Consider the following 24982-nt stretch of genomic DNA (forward strand, 5'->3'; position numbering starts at 1 on the left):
AAACTATCATCAGAGTGAACAGGCAACCTACAGAATCGAAGAAAAATTTTGTAATCTATCCATCTGATAAAGGGTTAATATCCAGAATCTACAAGGAACTTAAACAAATTTACAAGAAAAAAACAGCCCCATCAAAAAGTGGGCAAAGGATATGAATAGACACTTCTCAAAAGAAGTCATTTATGCAGCCAACAAACATATGAAAAAAAGCTCATCATCCCTGGTCATTAGAGAAATGCAAATCAAAACACCAATGAGATACTATCTCACGCCAGTTAGAATGGCAATCATTAAAAAGTCAGGAAACAACAAATGCTGGAGAGGATGTGGAGAAATAGGAACGCTTTTACACCCTTGGGAGTGTAAATCAGTTCAACTATTGTGGAAGACAGTGTGGTGATTCCTCAAGGATCTAGAACCAGAAATACCATTTGGCCCAGCAATCCCATTACTGGTATATATATCCCAGTACTGGTATATATACCCAAAGGATTATAAATAATTCTACTATAAACACTCATGCACACATATGTTTATTGTAGCACTGTTCACAATACCAAAGACTTGGAACCAACCCAAATGCCCATCAGTGACAGACTGGATAAAGAAAATGTGGCACATATATACCATGGAATACTATGCAGCCATAAAAAGGATGAGTTCATGTCCTTTGCAGGGACATGGATGAAGCTGGAAACCATCATTCTCAGCAAACTAACACAGGAACAGAAAACCAAACACCACATGTTCTCACTCGTAAGTGGGAGTTGAATAATGAGAACACATGGACACACGGAGGGTAACGTCATACAATGTGGCCTGTCAGGGGGTGGGGGGGTTAGGGGAGGGATAGCATTAGGAGAAATACCTAATGTAGATGATGGGTTGATGGGTGCAGCAAACCACCACGGCATGTGTATACCTATGTAACAAACCTGCAAGTTCTACACATGTATCCCAAAACTTAAAGTATAACAATAAAAATATAATAAAAGCACAAAAAAACATTTTTTTCTTGATGACTCTACCTTTCATGGTGAAAAGCCTAATCTTTTTATCTTTCTGGATGATCTAAATTTCTATGTTTTATCAGTTTACTTATTTACATCACTTCCTTCATTTGTTCGTTTTATTCCTTCAAAATAAATATGCACTGAATTTCAGTCAGTCCTTGCACCTTTCCTTCACTGAGTTTCCACTGCCCTCTTTAATTCACTTGTGTTGTTTGTGTCCTACTTTGGTTATTTGTATATGTGTTTTGTTTAACCTTCTAATTAAAAGCTCTTTGAGGATAGTGTCTCCGCTTTGTGTATATTTACGTCTTCTGAATATCTAATCAATTGCTTGGACAAGTCTCTTCAATGAAGCACAGAATATATAGAAGGCATTAATTTCTAGAATTTCTATTTTAACAGGCAGGGATAGAGAGGGAATTAAAGTAACATAAACAAATTGAACAGAAATGCAGAGGTGGGAAGCCATGATTTGTAGTTTTGCAGCCTCGAGAATCCACTTTTGCAAGACTGAAGGAACTGGAAAGAGGCTAAAAGGAGAAAAACTGGGAGTAGCATGTAGTGAACTATTATTGTGGCTGAAGTTAAAGTTTGCCCAGCAAATTGTTTCACCTTTCTTCTTTTGGTAAGCACCCTAGGCTTTTTCTACATTGGCCTTTACTGTATGTGTAAATCTTGTTGTGCTACCTTACCTCATACAGGGGTATATCATGTGTCCTGCACTTGGTCAATAAAATTAACCCCATCTTCAGTCACAGAAAGGAATGTGTGACCCAAGCAAAATCATTTTAAGTCCTCTATAGGATTTCTTTTCTACAGTTAACAAGGTAATTTTCCCTGGGGATGCTGCCCTGAAGAGTATGTCTGGAATTGCTGACAGGCGTCCTGCCCCAAAGGTGAAGAGAGGCTTCCTGAAAATAAAGGCAAGCCAAGGAATGAAGAAAAGTAAAGGAGAAAAACTTAAGGACCTCAGTTAAGGCTCTGAATACAATCAGGGTGAGAGCTAAATGCACCCTCAACTTCTCAGTTAGGTAATTGAGTTTGGGAGTTTGCTTTTTTTACTTAATTGGGCCTGAGTTGAGTTTCTATCACTTTCATTATAAAGAGGATGGGTGATGTTGAAAGATGTCTGTATTTTTAACAATGAAATGGAAGATCATTGAACATTTTAAGAAAAGTAGTAATGCACTATTCAATTTCTTTTTGTTGTTGTTGCTACATAGTTCAGACACCCTTTCATCTCTTTTGTGTACTATTGCAATAATTTCATAACTAGCTTCCCTGCCTTTAGTTTTGCCTCTCCTTCCTTATTTCACTCCCCATGCTGCTGCAGACAGACTTTTCTAAAAAGCAAATATGATCACACAATTTCCTTGCTTAAAGCTCCCCACTGACTCTGCTTGAAGGGTCAGGTCCAAACTTAATTGTCTGACACCCAAGTCCCCTCATTATCTCACCCTGGTTACATACAAGCTCATTTATTTCCCCTCACCCACATACCTCTCCATGCTCTAGCTAAATTGAGCTGCTTACCTTTAAGAAAACATTTTGTTCTCTAGTGAGCTCATGTCTTTAAATATGTTAGTCTTCTGCTTAGAATATCCTTCCCTAGGAAGTCCTTTTGTATTATGAATGAGGGTATCATAAGGTCTAGGTAGGATGCTACCTCAGAGATACTGTAACTTCAAGTGGGAAGAGACCATGTCTCATAGTTCTTTTGATTCTTCAATAATGCAGTAAAAGGTACAGTTGGCATTCAAAGGATTGATGAGTGAACACTCATTTACTGAATTACATTTTCTCAGGAATGTACTTAATTCTGTATGTAAATACAGAAATACAAACTTCCAGGACTTAAATGTGATTGATATGAGAGAATGTAGTGTAAATAAACTTTACCAGCATACACACACACAAAACACAATCTTAACTTTCTTAAGAGCTATATACATAGTACATTGTAAATGTGATTTTAGGCTTAATAACTGCTTCTATAAATTTCAAGTTCTTAAATAATTACCAAAAACATACTTTAGAACCTAAAACACACACACACACACCCTAGATACACAGTTGAAAGTACTAAAACTCTGGGAAATGAGCAAATGTGCAACCTGTCATGTAATAAAGTACCATTGACTCTTAAATGAGCAAAGTATCTTTGAAAATATGGCACAATTGCTTTATGAAAACATTTGGGGCTAATATACGCTTATTCTAAAAATTATCTCAAAAAAGTGGGGTCCATGTCCCGTAAGTATAGCTTTAATGTATTTTATGTAAGACATTCATTTAAAAAATTGTTTTTCAAGGATATCTGAGAAAATTCTTATGCCTTTATGCTCAATTTTTAGCTAAAGTTAGAGATAATCTATAATCATGCCCTGGAAATTTATTATTGAATCAATTTGGCTTCACACATTAATTGAACTACTTTTAGAGTACCAAAACGAGTCAGGCATACTGTTAGGTACATACTGCATACAGCAGTAAACAAAACAAATTAAATTAAGTCCCTGACCTCGTGGCACTTATCTTCTGGTGGGTGAAAAAAGCTGGCGAGCAAACAAATAAATATGATCAGATTATAATAAGTATGTTCAAGCAAATTCAAGAATTTAAGAAGACAGAGAGTGAATGGGGAGGAGAATGCTATTTTAGATAACAGAGTCAGGGGAGATTTTTAAAAATTATTTATTTAGAGATGGGGTCTTGCTATGTTCCCAAGGCTAGCCCTGAACTCATAGGCTCAAACCATCCTCCCACCTCAGTTTCCTAAGTAGCTGACTATAGGAGTACGCCAGTATGCCCGGCAATATTTCTTTGAAGGTAACACTTGAGCAGAGACCTATACGAATGAGGGAGGGAGCCTATAGCTATCAGGAGGAAGAGAGGTCTGGGAAGAAGGAATGGATATGTACAAGTTCCTGAGTGAGAAGTTATTTGATATCTTATAAACAAGATATCAAACGATCCAGAAATAATGATGACACAAGATAGGCTGTGCTATTGCATTACATTATGGGAGGTGCAAATTAGTGACAGAAGAAGGGAAAATGAAAATAATTTCTGGCTCAGGGGATCTTTAAGATAACATTTTTGGTAGTTTTCCAATAGGTAGAGATGGTGATTTGGATAGTTCAAAATAAAGATGTGTGGGATTGAGAACCTGTTGAGTTTTGGTTCCTAGGATAAGAAGTTTGTATTTCATGTGATAGAAAATACAGGTTTATTAAAGGGTTTCAGAAATGGGGTTTGACTTGTTCAGGGCTAGATAAAAACAGGATGGATTTAGCCCAGCTGCATAGACCATATGTGGTAGAGGGATGGTGTGTGAATAGACTAGGGTTGGAGACCATGTGAATCCTGGTTAACTGGATATTATGTTAGTAACCCTAGAAGTCAGGTTCCGTCTTGTTAGTATTAATAATATCTATATATTTTGTCCAGGTTATAAAAAAACATTACCAGGAAGCTGTGCAGGGGGTCCACTTGGCAATGCTACAACTCAAAGACTATTTGGCTCTGTTTTTTCTTTTAGAACAGAAATATGAGCCGTCATTGCCCTATAAACTCTTTCTTAGTATATTATTTATATTCAACCAATTTTAAGTAAAATACATCTAATTTATAAGAAAACTTGCAAAATAATTTCATCTAAGCATCACATTTTATTAATATTTTTTCTTCCTAAATGCCTTAGGAAAGAAAAACGATGTGCCAATCTCCTGCTGTGGATCTTTGGGATTTTCCAAAGAATGAGTAATATTCCTGCTTTTTCTTTAAGAGAACATGCTATTTAATTTTCCTTATATAAATAATTACTAAAGAAAAACATCTAGACGGGTGCGGTGGCTCACGCCTGTAATCCCAGCACTTTGGGAGGCCGAAGCGGATGGATCACGAGGTCAGGAGTTCGAGACCATCCTGGCTAATACGCTGAAACCCCATCTCTACTAAAAATACAAAAAAATTAGCCGGGCGTGGTGGTGGTCGCCTGTAGTCCCAGCTACTCGGGAGGCCGAGGCAGGAGAATGGCGTGAACCCGGGAGGCGGAGCTTGCAGTGAGCCGAGATCGCACCACTGCACTCCAGCCTGGGCGACAGAGCGAGACTCTGTCTCAAAAAAAAAAAAAAAAAAAAGAAAGAAAGACACCTTTCCACTTAATGACCTCTGGACTGAAAGCACGCCGAGTCTACACTCTACTGAGGTGTCTGAGGTACCATATGCTATTTACACTCAAGCCTAGCTTTCTTTTCCAATATTTTCATTTTCATTCCTGGGAAAAACAAATTTTAACGTCACAACGATTAGGTAATAGATACATGCTTATAAAGTTGATTTGTCTACTTCTCTAGTGATTTTTCCCTATTCTCACTCAATAGATTTATTTTCATACTAAGATTCTTTTGAGCAAACATTTTCAGAACATGCTAATACTCTGCCTATTTGCTACATTGAAGTCTCCTTCCAAATTTACAAAGGAGCAGACGTGTAGGCAAGCTTCATAGGGTTTTTATTTGTGTTTGACTTTCCAGAGTTCCAGTACTCATTTCAAACAATTCTTGACATGGTGAAAGACAGTACACACAAGCACAGTTAATGTCACAACCTAGAAGGCCACATGATTTTCAAGGTAAGTTGGATCAAATCTTCTATATTTTACTGATGCCTTCATCACTTATTCATGTGTTTAATGTCTTCTTTTTTATGTCATCATTCACATTTAATATGTTTAGTCTAATATTAAAGTTAATTAATAGAAAACAAATATACCATAAGAAAAACAAAAGGCAAGGCCAGGCACTGTGACTCACACCTGTAATCCCAGCACTTTGGGAGGTCGAGGTGGGAGAATCACCTGAGGTCGGGAGTTCGAGACCAGCCTGACCAACACAGAGAAACTCCGTCTCTACTAAAAATAAAAAATTAGCCGGGTATGGTGGTGCATGCCTGTAATCCCAGCTAATTGGGAGGCTGAGGCAGGAGAATCACCTGAACCTGGGAGGTGGAGGTTGCGGTGAGCAGAGATTGCGCCATTGCACTCCAGCCTGGGCAACAAGAGTGAAACTCTGTCTCAAAAAAGATTAAAAAAAAAAAGCAGGAAGTACCTAGGAATCACTCTAAAATCACGAATGACTTCCTGGTTATAGATACCATATATTGCCAACAAATGTCTTTATCAGTTTTTAACACTAATCTCAAATATCCATACAAACACACACGTGTGTTGGTGTTTGAATCAGAAGAGAAAACATATCATGAAGGTACTAAAAATAGAAACATCGAAGAATTACGTAATTTGTGTGCCAAGTGCTTTACATGCATTATTTTGGATAATCCTTACAACAATTCTACAAGGTAGGGACCATTATTATCTCCATCTTGCAGAGGTGAAATTAGAAGTTTAAGGAGATTAAGTGACATGCACCAGAAAATAACAATTTGTCAATCCAGGATTCAAACTCAGGCAATCTGATTCCAGAGTCCCAGCCCTTAACTACATAACAACAAAAGAAAAATAAAGTAAAAAATAAAACTTCTTGCTATGTAATTCCTTTTGAGATCAAATGGTAGGGGATGGGTTTATTTCCTTCAGAGGGTTTGATTGCGATAGTGGGAAAAAAATGAGCAAGGAGGTTTGGCTCATTCTTCTGTATTTACAGATTGTGATAAATGCTGTTTGTGTAACAATTCATTTTGTTAAAATGCTTAGGCTTTTTGTAAAACTAACTCATACGAATGAGGTACTAATGGCCAACTGATAAAGTGTACCCATGAAAATCATGAAAAGAACCCACAATAGAACGTATTTAAAATTAATCTCATACTATAAATACCAAATATTGGAAGTGAAAAATGCTTAGTTATTACCTTTAGGATTCTCATATTAACCTCAGCAAATACAGTTAGAAAGTGGTGCCCACAGCCTTGGGATGCAAGAGAGTATATAAAACATTATGTTATGTAAATTATAATGGAGAACTTTATAGAATCATCCTTATTTCTTTTTTATTCTTCACTTGTCAAAATCATATCCTATATCAAGTTAGGTTAATTATGTAATCTCATGAAAATTAACAGGACCCATTTAGGTACTTTCACAAATATTGAAATAGATACTTATTTCTCAACTTTCTTAGGAAATTCCAGACAAATTTCAAAGGGTTTAGGTTGTCAAATTAGACAAACTTATGCAAGTTGGGCATGGTAAACCTGTTACAAATAATCAGATGCATGTTTTAGTAGAATGAAACTTCACTTTCTTGGGAGCATTACCGAAATCTGCTGGATTTGTGAACATATAGCCTAAAATTCACTTTAAAAAAAAGAAAAACCTGACAAGATAGACAGGATTCTAAAACGACATCAAGACAATGTGGCACTGAATTTCCTCTAAGCCAAAGGAACATGTCATATTTAAGACTGTTTTTTTAAAAATCAGAGCGGTAATGGTAGAACCTTGGTTTCTTACTAAATGTTATTAATGAATGAATGAGTGATAAGGGCCATTGCAGTCTAAATGTTAAAATTTTTTTCTTTTACTTGAATTGTGGAGATTAAAGCATACATGAGATTGAGAAATATGAAGCAAGCTCTTAAATGGTGAGAAAAAACATATCTCTAGTTCACGTGTCACTTACAGCGATTTTCTACTGCTAGGTTTTCCTTTTGGGGTTATGATTATTACAGGTGGCAATCAGTTAACTTAGTGGTTCTGTAGGCACCGCCTTATCTTCCAACTCACTTACATTTAAAAATTCACACAGAGAGGCTAGTGGGAAGCGGGTAGGTGTAAACAATGTGCTATAGTGAGTCACGCCCGTCACAAAAGCCAACATTGATTAGCTGTGATTTTTTTAAAATCACCTATCCAGCGGCAGAAGCTGTGGGCACAGCCAGGAGGGAGAGGCCAAAGGCAGTGGCGTTGCGTTTACACTACTCGCACGGAACAGGCTACAGCCAACGAACGCTTCAATTCGGAGATTACTCTGCCTCTAGCTAGAGGAAGCAGAGGAAAGAGAGGGGAGTTTGGTGGCTAGAGATTTATCAAAAAGGGCGGGGGGCAGGGGAAAGAAGAGGCACAGTGGAAGGCTGTTGCCTCCAACTCCGCGCTCTCCGTCACCAAGACGAAAACGCCTGGAACCGGAGCACGATGACGCCGAGAACAGAGAAACTCAGAGCGTCCGAGGCCTCGCGTCTGGGCGGCAGTGCCGGTTCACTCACACGCCGCTCTGAGTGGTTTGGCGAACGTCACACGTGACTCCCTGGGCCCTTCACCCTTCCTGCCGCCGCAGGCGCTGCGGGAGCTGCGGGCGGAGGACGCTCGGCTGCCGCGGGAGGAGTAAGGGAGGAGGGCGGAACTTGTAAAGGGAGGGACCATCACCAGCACCAAGTCTACCACCGCCGGACCCGCGCCCCTGAAGCCCACCCCCACCAAGATCGCGCCTCCGACCGGCGGGAGGGGCGCGCAGGGGAGGGGACGTTGTGCAATAAATCGGGCGGGGAGAGGGAGGCAGGGGAGGGAGTCCTGGCTCTGAGGGGGGCAGGATTGGGTCTGGAGGATGGTCTGGCTTGATTCAGACTCCTGCACCCGACAACGCCACGGAGTGAGGGGAGAGGGAGAGAGAGAAGGTGGCAGTGTGTGTGCGCGCGTGTACGTGTGTGTGTGCGTGTCTACAGGTAGCAGTGGCGGCGGCGGCGGCGGCGGGGACCGGAGCAGGGGACGCATCTGCAGCCACCTCCCCGCCTATGATTTTCGGAGGCGATTGCTCACTTAGCTGAGGATCTGTAGCCCCGGGAGATCTTCTCATCCTCTCCATTTCCAAGCTTCATAGGTGTCTTCCAGTTTCAAGTGTGTGTTTTGGGTATTTTATTTTTAATTTTTTTCCTTCTCCCTCTAAATCTTCTCGGAAATTCTGCATATTGAAGCAGGTGGCTCCTGGTACGAAATCTCTGGATACATTTGGCTTGCCAAGTTTTGCTCTTCGCTGTCCCCTCCCGCTTACAGAAGCATCTGTGGTGCTTTTCTTTTTGGATTTACATGCAGGAAACGTATATATGTTTATATACCGACCGCATAATATATAAATACATATACGCGTGCCCAAGCGCCTGGTTTTCGTCTCTCCTCCCCACGAAGCGGAATGTTTTGGAGCCGATGGATAACAAGAACACTATTAACATTCTTTTGAGCCTGTTTTTTAAAAGGGGAGGGAGCGTGAAGAATTAACATTCGGCCTTCGTTTGGCTGCACACTAAGCACCACGAAGTATTTATGGTTGCAGATCAGGTGCAAACGGGGCTTAGAGAGAAAGGTAAGGGAGCTTCCTGCGTCCGCCGAGCTCTGGCGTTTACCTTAATCCCGGGGATTGCCGAGAACTTCCTACTCCCTGCCTCTCCTTCGCCTTCCCCACCTTCCACCCACCCTTCTCTGCTCTCCCTCTTCTGTAAACTCAACCCTTTTCCAATCCCATTGGGGTGGGGGTGGGGGGTGCTGGAGGTGTAATCGTCTATTAAGAGTTTAAATGCGTCTCTCTTTCCCAGGTGAGTAACTGAGTTTTCCAATAGCCTTTCTGGCGGTTTTAGGAAATTGTGTCCTTTATAAAAAATAATGCTACGTAAATAAGTGTTTTAAACCTCTGAAGGTGCCAGTCCCTCACCCTATCCTCTGATGAAAATAAAAGCAATAAAAAATAATGAACTTTAATAAACTGGGTGGTTTTTTTTAAGCGTTGGGGTTCATGGAAGCTCCCAAACGCTTTTTTTTTTTTTTTTTTTCATTTAAAAAGAAAGATAACCAGCAAACAAACCAATATCTCAGGAGGAGTCCACAGTGGAGGAGATTCGCCTTCTGTTTCTGCATAAAACCAATACATTTTACTTGGAGGGTAATTTGCCAGAGTTGAGCGAGACGAAGCGGTGTCTAAATAAGTACATGACACTAAATTTCCTTTTAAATCCACCTTTTACACCATGGCCAGTCGCTTGTTTAACTCCCGTTCAAGAGACACGGTTTTCAAACCTGACCTTTTGGGGAGATGTGGGAACTTCCCCTCATTTCTTCTTCCGTCCCTCTAACCTCCTTCCTCCTCCGCGCGGCATCTCTAGCCCCGGCAGTTTGTAAATTGCCCGTTTTGCCCACCCTCCTGGTGGGCGTTCTCTCCCCCACTCCACTCCACTCCTGCCCCCTCTGTCCTTTCTTCATTGGCGTCTTCGGAGCAGATGCATCTTCTTTCTTCCTGGGCTCACTCTCCCGTTCCCCCTCAGTCCCCCCACCCGCGGCTCCCCACTTGCCCCAGCTCTCCTCGCCGCTCCTCCCCGCCTCCCCGCGGAGGGTTGACCCTCCAATTCCGAGTCCCGGCCTGTGGGCGGGCGGGGGAGCGCCGCGGCTGTGAGCCGAGGATCAGGCGGCGGCGCGGAGAGCGCGCCCGGGCGGCCAGCGCCGAGCTCGCGGAGCTGGCGTGGGGAGACGCGGCAGGAAAGGCGAGCCGTAGTGGGTGATGAGAGGCCGGGAGAGCCCGTCCGAGCCGGAGAGACCGGAGAGAAGGGAGCGAGCGAGTGTGCGGCGCGCACGCTGCCAGAACCCGGGCGGAGTGCAGTCGCCTCCAAAACCTTAGAGCGGCGCCCCAGTCACTGCAGCTCTTCACCCTAGAGCTGTGCCCTGGGACCACAGAGACCAAGAGCATGGAAATCGGCTGAGAGGTACAAAAGAAATAAGGAACAGATTACGAGAAAGCGGGGAGGGTTTCCTGGCGAAATACGGAGGCTGAGCAGATGGAGGAACAATGCCGCCTCCAGAAGAAAACCCTTGCCTGAACCCTCGGCGGAGCGCAGAGGAGCTGCTTTCAGCCTTCTGCTCTCCCCAGGCCCTCCGGCTAGTTCTGGGGTTGGTTCCGCCGGTTAGTTTGACAGGGATAAGAAAGTTGCTCTTCTTCCCCACAACGTTTCCTGCGAGGTGGTTTTCAGATCTGTGTGGTTCCAGTCAAGATGTCACTCCCTAGATCCCCCGCGTTGAGCAACTAATATATTATGCATTATTGGGCAATAAACTCTCCTGGGAAGAGAAGGTATTCCCAACATTTAAACCGTTCTCCACCGACTCCTGCCCGCCTCAACACAATGCCTTGTGAGTAGAAATGAAAAACCACCTGAATTTAAAATTATTTAGGTTGAGATTTTGCATTGGGAATAATTTCTTCCAGAGGAGGTTGTTAGTGTGTTATAGAGATGAGGGATATTACATGTCCAATATTTGGTTCATTTGTGATAATTCTAAATCATGAACAGTTGGCCTCCACAAAGGTACTATTTCTTTTTGCATTTCCAGGGCCATAGTGATACACATAGGACTTGGGAAACGTGAATTCGTATAGTTAACCCAGTATCTGTTACTCTGCATTTTTACAGGTAGTTAATATACTCATTTGCCCTCTTTTTATACTCAAACTCCGGTAGACTATTTTTGCCTAAATCAATTGAGTTGTCATGCTGTACATGAAAATTACAGGGTCTTAATGCATTTCTCACAATTAATTGTGCTCAATTATTAATAGGATCATAGATATTAAAATGTCACTGAGAAAGGGTATGTGTACCTATGTTTGAGTGTAAAACCTATAAAATGTCTCAGCATTTCCATCAGCCATTGTAACCTAGCAGAACACAAGGTTTTTGAAATGAGCTCAGAAGCAAGGGCCATTCATGTATTTAAAATATTAAATGTTAAATGCAAAAACATTAAATTTACTGTGCCTTTGGCAGAGAATGAATCTAAGTCAACTTGCACTGCAGGGTGATTGAGTGATTCACAGAGAAAGTGGAAGTTAATCATTACTCAGGCCTTCTGATTACATGGTTTGATTAAAAGAAGTAACTGTTTTCTGTAAGCCTGCTATTCTGCAGTTAGTCTTCCCAATCCTCTTAACATAAGCAGAAATTGAGGGAGTCAATCTTTCAGCAGATTCTACTAGAGTTCCAGTAGTGTGGAATAAGAAAAGCTTCTTTAGTTCCCGTCCTTCCCGTTGTCTCCCTTCTTCCACCCCCAGAGTACTTGCTGTCAATCTTTTTTTTATTCTCTCAGTGTAGTTTTATTTTGTGAAATTTTCCACTTGCATTTAGTAATAACGTATTTTCAAATGTAAATGTTTGAATGGCTTTGAAATTGAAGGTGAAATATACACTTACAGAAGGTAGGCTGAGAACTCCATTGGTTTCATTTGCAGGGTGCTGGAAGGCCTGATGACCCTATGCATCCCTGGATGACTTTCTTGGATCACTCTCTAAAGTATCTTCCAACTCTGAAATTCTTATATTTTATTCTGCTTTTACTATTTTCACATGGTTATCCAGTGGCAGGATCTACGTATCCCTTCAAATTATATTAAACTAGCTGTTTAGGGTTTTCTTTATAGGATAATTAAGTAGCTAGAACTAGAAAATACAGTTATAAATCTAAAATCTGAGTTTTTAATAAAATTTTTCACATACATTTTAATGCTATTGACAACTTTTTGTGAGACAATACTAATACAGATATAGCTTTGAGTGACACATACCTCTCTGGGTTTTCATGTATCGAAACAGTTTTTAACATAGTAATGGTTTATCTTGATAATTCTTTATTATTTTTACACAAAGGAGTTATTTCACAAATTACCTAACAAATACTAATATGTAGTTTTTGTGAGCAAAACACAGTTAAAGTTAACAGTAATATTAGAAACTGCAACTGTGTAACGTATACCTTTGCCACATTTTAAAGGCTTAATTTTTGAAGTTTGCAGTCGGTTTCCATCTTACTGGATTGTCAATAGGAAGATACAATTTTTCAGTTATGTTTTAATTATTTGTAAATGGAATCACCAAAGTCCAGTCTTCTAGACTTAATATTATTATTTTTTCTGAAATATAGGTATGATCTTATTAACATTGGCCAGTGGCTCCTTATAGAGTATTACATGCCAAAGTCCACAGCCCTAATGCCACTCAATGCTTTTCACAATTCATAAACCTCCTTATGTAGATTAAAACACTGTCCTCCTGGCTCCCCTTCTGAATTCACTCTTTAGTCCATTCACAAGACTCTTAATTACTATTTTCCCCAACACTACATACCATTTTAGGATTTTGTGGTTTGCTTATGTTAATCTTTCTTCATTGATCCATTCCCTGCCACCCTACCCCACCCCACCAAATATACACCAATGGTAGGACAGACAAACATTTTAGTTCCTTGGGTGGTCTTTCCTTCATCATGCTGCTTCCTCCCTGTACCTTTACTCTGAGCTCCCACAACACAGTATTTGTACTGAGAGTAGCCCACCTTTCACACTTCTAATGGTTGGCTTTCTCACTGCACAGTGAATTGCCAGAGACCAAAAGACATGCCTGATTTATCATGTCATTCAGAAATGATAGCTTACCTTTATGTCTGAACATAGAGTCTACCATAAATGAATAGTAAGTGTATTATTTATAAATATATTTGGCTATGAAGTAACAGAAAACTTGGCTAACCGTGGCTTAAGCAAATAAAGCTTTATTTATCTCACATAATAAAAAGTCAGGAGAAGAGAGTTGCTTAAGCATTTTATCAGGCTTCTTCTATTATCTCGAAACCTTTCTTCTCATGGGCACAAGGTCACTGATGTGCCTCTAAACTTGTGTCTGCTTTTGGGACCCAAAATGGGGGAGAAAAAGATAACAGTATTCTACCTCAGGATTTCTCAGCTTTGACACTGTTGTCATTGTGGGCTGGATAATTATTTGTCTTTGTTATGGGGGAGTGTACTGTACATTATAGGGATGTGTAGCATCATCCTTGGCCTCTATCCACCAGATGCTGGTAGCACACCCCACCCCCACCTCATCATGACTATCCAAGTATCTCCAGACATTGCCAAACGTCTCTGAGAGGTCAGATTGTCCCAGGTTGAGAAGTATTGCCCTGAGATCAGAAGGAAGGAAATTCTCTGTTTCCTACTCTTCCCTACCGCTGTTTTGTTTTGTTTTGTTTTTCGTTTTTTTCCCTGCATTATGGTGGTGGCGAGGATCTTTTTGATTTTTGCTTAGTAAGTAGTGGAGGACACATGATGAGATTTAAAAAACAAACAAGAAGAAGGAAGAGGAGGGAAAGAGGCCACACAAGGCTTCTCTGAGCATGGTGTCTTTTTTTATGGTTTGAACATTCTCCCCATAGCTTTCCATTCTCATATCACTGCCAGACTGTGTCAGCTGGCTACTTCTAGGTAACTGAGAGGTTGGAAGATAGATTTTTAGGGTGGCATTTTACTACCCTCAACAAAATCAGAATCTTCAAGAAAAGAAGGGGAAACGGATTTGGGTTTGAAAACTTAGTGTTTGCCATGATGGCAGAGTGAATGAATACATAAAATTCATCTAAATACTCAGAAAGGAGAGTAAACACAAAATAAACATCCATCAAAGAGGGTCGATATAATTTTTCCACATGCCAAATGTTAATAAAGTAACTAGGATAATACTGTGATATTTTTCCTTTTGATGATATTTTACTTAGAAAATAAACGGGCAGAATGGAAACATATAGAGCTTCATAACATTTTTCTCTGCAGATAGCATCCCTTCTCTTCCAGTCTATTGAATAAAGCAATAGAGTTTGCTATTGATACTTACCAATTATTTAGTAATCATGTGAGAGATGTCAAAGGAAATAAAAATGCAGCTCTATTGTTTTAATACTTCTTTTTAATGCTTGTATTTAGAAAGATAACACATGCTAATGAAGGCAGTAGGTAAAATAATGGATTCTGGTACAGATGTGTTAGCGTGGACTATAGTAACTTTAAGTTGGGTTGCTTATCTACCTACCATCTACCTACCAATAAGTACTTTTGGATTCTATCGTAGGAAATAATTCTGCCTTACAAAGATATATAACATTACTGCGGACGACCAATGATCTTGTCTGATTGATTGTAATCTTTTTTCTTCCTACTCTTGTTTATGTTTTCTGTAAGTTCGTTGAATGCAAATTTTTGCTCAACTTTGTATAGAATATAGAAATATAAAAGATGGTGTCTGTTAGGAAGCTTTTGCCTGCGAGTAACAGAGTACCCAGTTAAGGGCTTTAACAAAAAATACATTCATTATCTCACAGAACCAGGATTCTGGAGGTGTGCTGATCCAGGGTTGGCTAACTTAAGAGTTCAAGGATGTCATGGCTCTGGAGCAACTTCCCTGAAATCTCTTGAGTCTTTATCTTGGAAACAAGATAAACAATATGGTTATCACAGAGCCAAACATCACCTCTTCTCATAGCCCCACTCAAAGCAAAAATGAAAAAACAGTCTTCTTCTGATGGATATGTCTCTTTATCTAGAAGGAAACTTTTCCCAGAAGATATCAGCAAACTTCCCTTTATGCCTGAATGACTAAAACTATGTCACTATGTCACATTTCACTCTTAACTTATAACTGGCAGTGAGGCAATGCGTTATACAATTGTTTTTGATCATCATGGTCAGTCCCTTGAGGGCTGGGGAAGAGGTCTGTTTTCCTGTGGACTTGGCTGCATCACACAAATATCAGAGCTCTGTTAACTGGGAGGAAGGAGGCAATAATTATCTAGGGCTCCTAACAGGGAGTTCCACAAACAAAATGCCTATCCTTCTCAAATCTTTTAAAATATGGAATGCCTATATGAAAATTAAATGCATGAAAAGATAATCACATGGCCCTTGAATCCATGGAATAAATGGTGTATATGTCTGGCTGCATGCTTCTGATGTAGAATGCATGCTTTCATGATGTTACAGAGTTTTTTTTTTTTAATAGAAACTGAATAATTGGAAAATGTAGGAATGTGACCTGCATAAAATTGCAAATACTAAATTATACTATATTACATGTCTAAATTATAAACCTTGCTTTGTCATCGTATACCTATCTATATGATCATATAATGTAAACCATAGTTAAATCAGAGGATGTCCACCTTACCAAACAGATCACGTATCCTCATCTATGTTTGTCATATGATTTCACCATCCTAATTCAGAGATAATAAGAGAAATGACTGAACCCTTTGGCCAGTTACTCTCATAAAGAAGGACTTCATATATGCTTTGCACAAATAAAAATTACTTCTTTGTTTCTGATAATGGTTTATTTACTTGAGGGGCTCAAGGGAGGGATCTAATTTTCAGCTCACATACCAGTGAGCATCTCTCTCATTGAACATTATGACTCATTTTTGTAAACAAGGAAAGCTTTATTTTCATTCTTTTGCCTGACTTCATGGAAGCTCAGAGCCAATTTTGTGCTCAATTGAAAAAGATGTCCTAAATCATCTTCTTTTACTCTGCTTTATTATTTGGATTCATTTTTAAACTTTAACTTTGTTTCAATATTTGATTATTTTGGAGTTTTTTTTTTAAATCATAACTGCTTCAAATTATTTTTTGGAAGGAGAAATAATGTAATGAATACATGCACAAACAAATGAGTGCCATCACACATCACTCAATACACGTCTTTTTTTCCCTGAATGAATATATGTTTGGAAATTAGACGATACTATGTTCGGTAAACTGCTGAAGTTGTGGCATGAGAGGAACAACAGGTACAGTATGGTGCAATAGGATTTCAGGGAAAAGAGCAGTTGTGCTTGAGTTATTTTTATGGAGATACATATTGTAGTTTGCAGAGAGGTGGGAAACTAAGGCAGTGTAGGTGAGATAAAATATAAATAAATTGAATTCATTATATTTATTTTGCTCTATGAACAGATATAAATTGTGTCTCAACTTTTTTTCCCTCCAGTTTTAGAATTCTGATACCCTCATTGCAATAACTCTTTCTTCAGTATAAAGGATCCAAAACCACAATGTGAAGGAAACAAACTAGGAAAAGAATGGGGTTGATATCTCTCTCTGTTTCAAAGCAACTTTTGTGATGGATGTTGGCGATCTTCTTGGCTTACCTTCAGTTTGTTAGAATGTGCCTTCTGAGCATCTCATCATTCCATTGACAATGCTCTATTTTCAGGCTCCATGCCTGGAGCTGTTTACACCACAGCAACCACCTCTGAACTGGGCTCCTCGCCTCCAGGGGAATTGATTTTTGAATCAAGCTTAAAATGGTAATTAGTAACTCCATCTGTGTTTAGGGTCAGGAACAGATGCTTTTCCTTTTTGCTTTAATGGAAGATATATTTGAAGGTGGAAATATAGTGAAATAGAGTTTGAAATAGAGTTTGAATAGATTGTGGTGGGCACTCCTATGTCAGGTGATCACCATCATGGAAGTATGTTTTTAAGTATCTACCTGAACCCTCTTATCTGGACACAGTCCAGATAAGAGGTAGATGATTAGAAGGTTTATTTCACAAATCCATTGTGAATTCATTATGGTTCATAGCAATGAGCCTAAGCTACTGCAAGTTCCTGAAACCTCTGCTAGGGAGTTAAATGTTTAATTATATTTAATATACCATATTTTATCAAAACCGAGAAGCACTGATTCTAGAACACTGCATTTTATTCATACTGTGGAAAGAACACCCCAGTATTAATTCCACAATGCTTCCCTACTACTTAGAATTTTTACTTTATATTTCTATGAGGAGGATTTTTAGACAAATAGATATAGATTTTTAACATATATCCATCTTTTACGTGAATAAAATGTATAATATTAGTAAGATGCATTGGTTTAAGAATTTAAAAAAATTTATCCTATTCAGAACCTCTTCTGAATCATTTTTTGACTCATTCATAGCCATGTTTTTCCACAGAAAATAGTATGCATGTGTTGGTGATGCAGTGTTTTTTAAGGGCTCCGCGATAGTCTTCAGAATTTAATTCCAAGCAGCTGATACCTTTTGAATGATTTGATCCTGGTGTGTTGTTGATTTTACCAGAATGTGACAATGGAATGTTTTCAGACAACAACCAGAACTCATTTGCCTTCCTTAAATTGTCCTGAACTGTCAGGAGTGGTGGTTGTCTGGTCATGCTAAGAAGAATAAGAAGAATACAAACAATTTTCACATATATAGTCTGTGGCTACTATGCCTCCACTACTGCTTGGCCATAAGAAATTATAAAATGCACCTTGATTTCAGATATGTTAAAGGTGTCAGAGTCAATGAAATATGGCAACTTTAATTATGCATGTATCCTTATTTTTTAAACAAACTAATGCCATAGCGATAACTAATTAACCAAACGAATAATCTCCAAATAGTTAGATAAGAGAAATTACTGGGTAATTCTTAGAAAGTATGATTAAAATTTAATCCTATCTCTTTTTTTTCTCTATTTGCCCTCCAATTGTGTAATATATAAAATATAGCTAGTCTTAGGAAAAGAAATAATAGTAAGATGAAAACAAACGAAGAGAACTAGACCAGGAATGAAGAGACCGATGTCTGGGGAGCAGACTCTTCTAGTAACTCTCTTGTGTCATTTCTCGTGATCCCTTCACTCTAGGCTTTGGTTTTCGTGTTTCAAGTATATGGTTAGACTAATTGAAATTAAACATGTTTCCTGCCTCTAAAATCTGTTTTGGGTAAAGATAATCAGAAATAAAGTCTGTAATAATATATTACACATTTTAAGTTAGTATGATATAAATACATAATAGTGGAGGGATGTACTCTAAGCTGGTAAGCTTAAAATATATAACATATATAACTTTAAGATTTATTGTATCATGTATAGCTTTAATATTTTACATGTTTTGGGAGACTTGTCCATACATATCTTACTTGTTCTTTAAAATAACTGTTAAGCAATGCAGAAGATTCAACGGAACGAAAGTAGGATTTAGGAACTCTTCTCCTCAAATATACTGGATGAGAAAGATTACTAAATAAATCACAGCCAAATAGCGGATGTAAAAGTAGGAGGAGGCAAGAAGAAAATGCATTTTCCACCAAGAACAAAGAAAACTTATGCAAGGAATTAACTATCACTATATATAAATGTTCTTCTTAAAAAGAATTATCAGTAAGAAGCAAGAGAAAATTGACAGGTAAAAATGAAGTTTCCCATTTTTATTTTATCATTACTGAACCATATTTTATGATTCAGTATAAATTGGCGACGTACTATTTTATTTTATATATATATTTATATATGAATATATATGAATCAAATATATCTATGAATCATATATATGAATACATATATATGAATTCAATATATATGAATATATGATATATATCGATATATATGAATATATATTCATATATATTGAATTCATATATATGTATTCATGTATATATATATAAATCAAAGGAAGAGAAGCCTATAGTTGGACCAGTCAGATGCTACTATTTGTGGATACATCTTGACAGTTCTTACTGTGCAATTCCACAGACAACAGTGTTTCTTCCCTGTATTGTATTTGAAAATTGCCACTGCTCTTAAGTGGTCAGAAAGCTGGGCACTTACTTTTTGATGAATAACAAGCTCTCCAGAGGTGTGCCACTCTCCTTTCTCTCGTTGTAGCTGTAGTCACCACAGAGAAAACACTGTGTTGCTTCTCACCTACCTGCTTTGCTTAAAAAGTGAGTTGATTTATGGAGCATGAAGAAAATCCTTCTTTTTTATTTTGGCTAGATATTCTTGAAGTTCTCTCATAATACAATTAAGATATCAAAAACATGATGTAGTGTTACTGAAGTAAGTAGGTTTCTATAAAATTATTAATTATTTTGATCCTCTAGTTGTGTCACTTCGTCCATAAGAAAAATATTCAAGATACTAGGTTTTAAGATGGAGAGTACTATTTAATGGCTTAGAGTCTCAGATCGTTAAATGGGGTTCAGAGATTATATTCATATTGCAATCACATCTTTATGACTAAATGCGGAAAATCACATTTTTTGACCTAAGGTGGTTTGTAAAACATATTGTACAAAGGAATCATTTATTTCTAAAAACTTTAATAAATTTTCAATGGTCTTTCCAGCTGAAAAGCTGAAAGGGCCATGGTGGGTTTTAGATAACATAGGCCCATTTCCTTAGTTTACATGTGACAAAACTAAAGCCCAGAGAAAAAAAATGATTTGCTTGTTTATGCCATGGTAGAGCTAGAACCTGATCTTCACGTAATGCCTTCATGCATTAGTTTTATTTAAATTGCAGTAATACATACATCAGCACTATATATTTTATATATAAGTTACCATGATTACATAATTACTAGAATTTTAGAAGTATAGGTAATAATCACCATAACTGATAAAAAAGGAGAGTCATATTTTTAGCAAAGTTAGTGGAGGAGGTGTTATTTAAAGGGGATTAGGATATGAATAAATAGAGAAGAGGGAGCAAGCATTGCTTGCATAAAAGCAATAAAAATCAAGACTAAGACAGGCAGCAGAGGCACTTGGCCATTCTAGATTCTTTCAAAAGTAAACACACACATACAAACACATTGAGAAATATCATTGTAGAAAGCAAAGAAAAATGCTTATTGAAATCATACATCTTATTTTGCATTCAGTATTTTGGTTTAGGACCTCTGCAGATTAGAAATAACAATTATACATTTATTTTGAATAAATAGTCCTCAGAAAAATTGGTTCATATTACTCATATCAGAAAGAGTTTGCTTCCACTAAAAATAAATTATTTAAAATGGAATGTGTGACTTTCTGAGAATGTCTATTTGTGACATTGGTTGATACAAAATCAAGCTGAGATTCTTTGATTGCTTGTCATCAAATGAGAAGATTCTTCTTATCACAAGCCTGCCTACATATGGTTCTCTACCCCGAGCACTCTTTCCGTAAGAAATACTAGAAACGTTCTGCCTCACACAATATGTCTTCTTTTCCATGCTCCTTTTCAACATGGTACTCCAGGCAGTCCCATGATTGCAAGACAAAATGCCCATTTGCTTAAGGGAGAGAGAATCTAGTTGGTGCCAATCTGTCTTTTAATGCTCATTGGTCATACTCACCATCACTTAAAAATTTTTAACATTTTTAAGGTCTAAGGGGGCAATTTCAAGAGAGATGTATTCTTCCGTTTCTACTAAATTCTATGTAAAATCAACACATCCCTCCTGACTCTCCTTGAAGTCACTCTCCATAAAAACAGCAGCTCATTCTGGGAGTCAGTGGCTAGAATAACCAGCACCTGGAGATTAGGGAGGGAATCGTTCAGAAGAGCATAAGCATAAGAACTCCATAAACATGGCTTCTATAACTTCTCAAAAATAGGCGCATTGGCCAAGCGCAGTGGCTCGCGCCTGTAATCCCAGCACTTTGGGAGGCCGAGGCGGGCGGATCACGGGGTCAGGAGATCGAGACCATCCTGGCTAACACGGTGAAACCCCGTCTGTACTAAAAATACAAAAAATTAGCTGGGCGTGGTGACAGGCACCTGTAATCCCAGCTACTTGGGAGACTGAGGCAGGAGAATGGCGTGAACCCGGGAGGTAGATGTTGCAGGGAACCAAGATCGCGCCACTGCACTCCAGCCTGGGTGACAGAGCGAGACTCCGTCTCAAAAAAAAAAAAAAAAAAAAAAGAATAGGTGCATTACAACTCTGCCAGTCAAAATACGCTGGGAATAGTCCTGGTATGCTATTTTGAATGTCATTTCCTCACCAGCCTTCTCTAGAACTCCTAGGAAGCCTGAGATTTCACAGAACAGCCTCTCGTGGGACACTCTACCATAGAAATCTGAGAAAAACAACAGCATTGGGTGGTGCTACTATAGAGGAGAATGAAGGTACAATCACTGGAAATGGAATAATTTGTTAGAGCGTTAGAAAGAGTATAAAGAGCCGTCTTTAACATTGCAATATCTTTTATTTATCCTGCTACACTCAGGTTTGCAAAACTGCCATATGTATACATACATATCAATATGTAAATGTGTATCTGTCTACCTCTCTCTATCTGTTTATCTATCTGATTCAATTGAAAATTATAGTTGAATGATTGATATGAGAAAGCCTGAGAAGAAACAATCACTTTTCTTGGAAAAAATTGTTCATATTCCATATATACTATAGACGAGAACGTGGAAAAACACTAGAAAATGTGTCACTGGCCCCCCAGGAAAATAAATCTAGCATTCATCTATCAGTCAATATATTTTTTTGCTTATCTTCATGAATATTATTTCTTTCCCCCATTTCCAACTCCTGATTCCCTGTCTCCTGACCCCTGTATCCAGTCAACAACGTCTCTTACATGGCATCCTTTCTGTACCTAAATCCAGAACCCAAAGGCAAAATTTTCCATTGTGCTTTTGAAATGTTGCAAAAGCCTTGTAAATGCAAATATCAGCAACCAACACTCTAATATGATAAGTTTGTCTGAATATTTCCCTCCCCCATGTGATACTTGGCTAAAAAGAATGAAACATAAAAAAGACAAGTATTGATGGGGAAGGCCAGGAAGATCAGTTTAAGCCAAGATCATTGCTAGTGAGAACAAGCCTAGGTTAATGCCAGGTGCTTAATAGAAGGATGTTTTAGGGACCTGTAGGGGGGCCAAGAGGCAATCTCTGGAGAGGGTGGGAGATTGAGGAATTTGGGTCTGGGAAAGGGGCTGACACAAATGAGCAAGATAAGGGGAAAAAAACACCAGACTTGTTCTGCATCATTCTTTAGCTTAATAGGTGGTACTGCTGCTAAGTTAGTACTAAAATTCATGATTCTGTGTGGACTTCACCGCTCTTTGATTTAGTTTTTCTGTCTGTAAAAAATATACTGAAGAGTAGTCCTCTAGTCTATTTTGAATGTCATTCCTTCACCAGGCTATTCTAAAACTCTAAAGAAGTATAGGGCTGTTATGGGAATAAACAAAATAACATAGCACTTTTGCCTGTAAGTCCTACTCACAGACAGACAATGTCTGAAATTTAGACTCCGTAAGGAAATGCTCTGACTTCTAGGTCAGCCACCACTAGGTCAGAAGTGTTTGCATTATCATGAGAACCCTCCATACATAAACACAGACACACTCTGCTCACCTACTAATAGCCATTTATCTCGTATTTCCTAAGTACTGGGTGGGACATGGTGCTAGGCACAATGGAGAAGACAAAGATGAGTCAAACACTATCTCAATTGTGACAATCCTTTTTTCACCTGGAGCTTTTGAAGTTAAGAGATAGTGTTCTACATCCGTGTTTTTGTTAATGCAGGGGAGATCGGGCTGCTTTTATTTCACTAGCACATGGAAGGAGGGATAAAGCATTTAGAAATGGTGAAATTGGCAGCTTTAGAAAATTCAAGAACTCTATCAGCATTAGAATGTGAAAACATTTGAGTCATAGGCTTGCTAGGGAGTGAGTATTTAATAGGTGCCTTTGTAAAATCTCCAAACTAGGCCGTATCATTTTCTATACATGTTTAAATCTCTTAATTACAAAGCAACTTTAATTATACATAAAGTATGCCACTTCAATCATGTTTTAATCACACATAAAAAAATTAAATTTATCCCAAAGTTATTTTCTGCATTTCAATTCTGATTTTTAAACTCTGGCATATTCTGTACCAAAAAATTGCATTAAGCTAATGTTTATGCTTGCACATAATCCCACACTTTCAAGGCAACACTTAAAATATTCAGAAGAGCTTCACAAGAGGGAGTAGTTTAATTCTGTTGTTGACTCAGAGCCATTGTTCTTCACAGTTACAGCTCCACTGGCATAGGCTACATATGGTCACTTGTTTTCTCAGTGTACAGAGTGATAATGCATTAACATTCTGGCTGGTGGTGGAGGCTATGCTGTACTTTAGAGAAATATAGCAGGGAAGATGTGCTACCTCTTTGGCAGAAAAGAGGGCAAGATCAACGTGAGAGAGCCTGCAGATTGCTATAAACTAATCATTGGGGCTGTACACTGTGGTGGCTGACCTAGAAGTCAGATCATTCCCTTAAGGAGTCTAAATTTCAGACATTGTCTGTCTGTGAGTAGGACTTGAAAGAGTGGTCATCAGAGAGAACTATGGATCGCAGCCACAGAAGGAAGTTTTGCCAGCTTCCTTCACCACTGCCATTCAGAGGGGCTGTTCTGGAGCCCTCAGTTGCCACTTGGAAGAGACTTTTTATGATCTCACTTTTGCTCTAATCATGGCTATGTAGGCCGCAGGTCAAGTGGAGTGCTGGGCTGGTGACTGATGGCCCTGTTGAGGTCCATTAGAAGTAGTACTTAAGTACTTTCTTAGGTCATTAGTATTCGGCAACAAGAATGGGGGATTTTGGCTGGGGTTTAATAAACATGACTTTTCTTAAAGCTTTTGCAATTTCCTTTTGTGTATATGAAGTGAGGAAAAAAGGCCAAGGAAGATATCGAGCATCTATTCCTACCCCACCCTCCAAAACCCCTCATCTCTTATCTAATATTATTCCATGTGGGATTGTGTGCCAAGAGACATTTCCAGTTATGAGGGCTTCTACCTACTTTTTCCTGCTTATCTGGGTTACATCTGTGGTTGCGAATAGAAAAATTAATACTAGTGGCAGCACCAGAGGGAGCCACTTACACGCTTTTGTTTCAAGCAGTGACGAAGCTGACAGTGAGACTTAAAATGCAGAAATATTAAGATTTAATTGTATTTTCTGAAAGAGAATGGCAGAAAAGTAGATGATATGTAAAATCTGTTAGCAGCAATTCCAAATTATGGGACTAGTAGCAACCACTTTATCTCTCTCACTTGAAATATTTGTGAATGGTAATTGCCTGGCTGCAATCCAGAAAGTAAATCATTTTTCAAAACGTAAAATTGTGTTTGGAGCAAGAAGTATTCTCTCTGATCCTGGCATTGTCCCTCTTTAGAATACTATTAGCAAGTTTGCATGTTTGAAACCTATACCAGTTTACTGTTTTTGTAATGTTAACGATGCTACCAAAAATAAAGCATGAGGAATTAAGACTAAAACTTTTTAGATGCACATGCCAGTGCTCAGTACATTCTCTCTCACTCTGACACACACACACAGTGTGCAC

The 24982-nt window shown here is 38.7% G+C and overlaps 1 protein-coding gene across 3 annotated transcripts in view; it reads left to right on the top strand.

The window, feature by feature from the left end:
* The first annotated feature begins 8376 nt into the window (after positions 1–8376).
* NLGN1 (neuroligin 1) overlaps positions 8377–24982 on the top strand; it is a 906211-nt gene continuing 889605 nt past the window's right edge. For 2 of the 3 annotated variants that reach the window (XM_030822834.1, XM_030822833.1), the window contains exon 1: positions 8377–9331. The gene's annotated coding sequence lies outside the window, so the exon portion shown is untranslated. Of the gene's footprint in view, positions 9332–10434; positions 10719–24982 lie in introns of those variants that run through there. The other variant, XM_030822835.1, reaches the window with a different exon arrangement.

Source organism: Nomascus leucogenys, chromosome 11 (assembly GCF_006542625.1).
Source record: "Nomascus leucogenys isolate Asia chromosome 11, Asia_NLE_v1, whole genome shotgun sequence".
Classification (NCBI taxonomy): Eukaryota; Metazoa; Chordata; class Mammalia; order Primates; family Hylobatidae; genus Nomascus; species Nomascus leucogenys.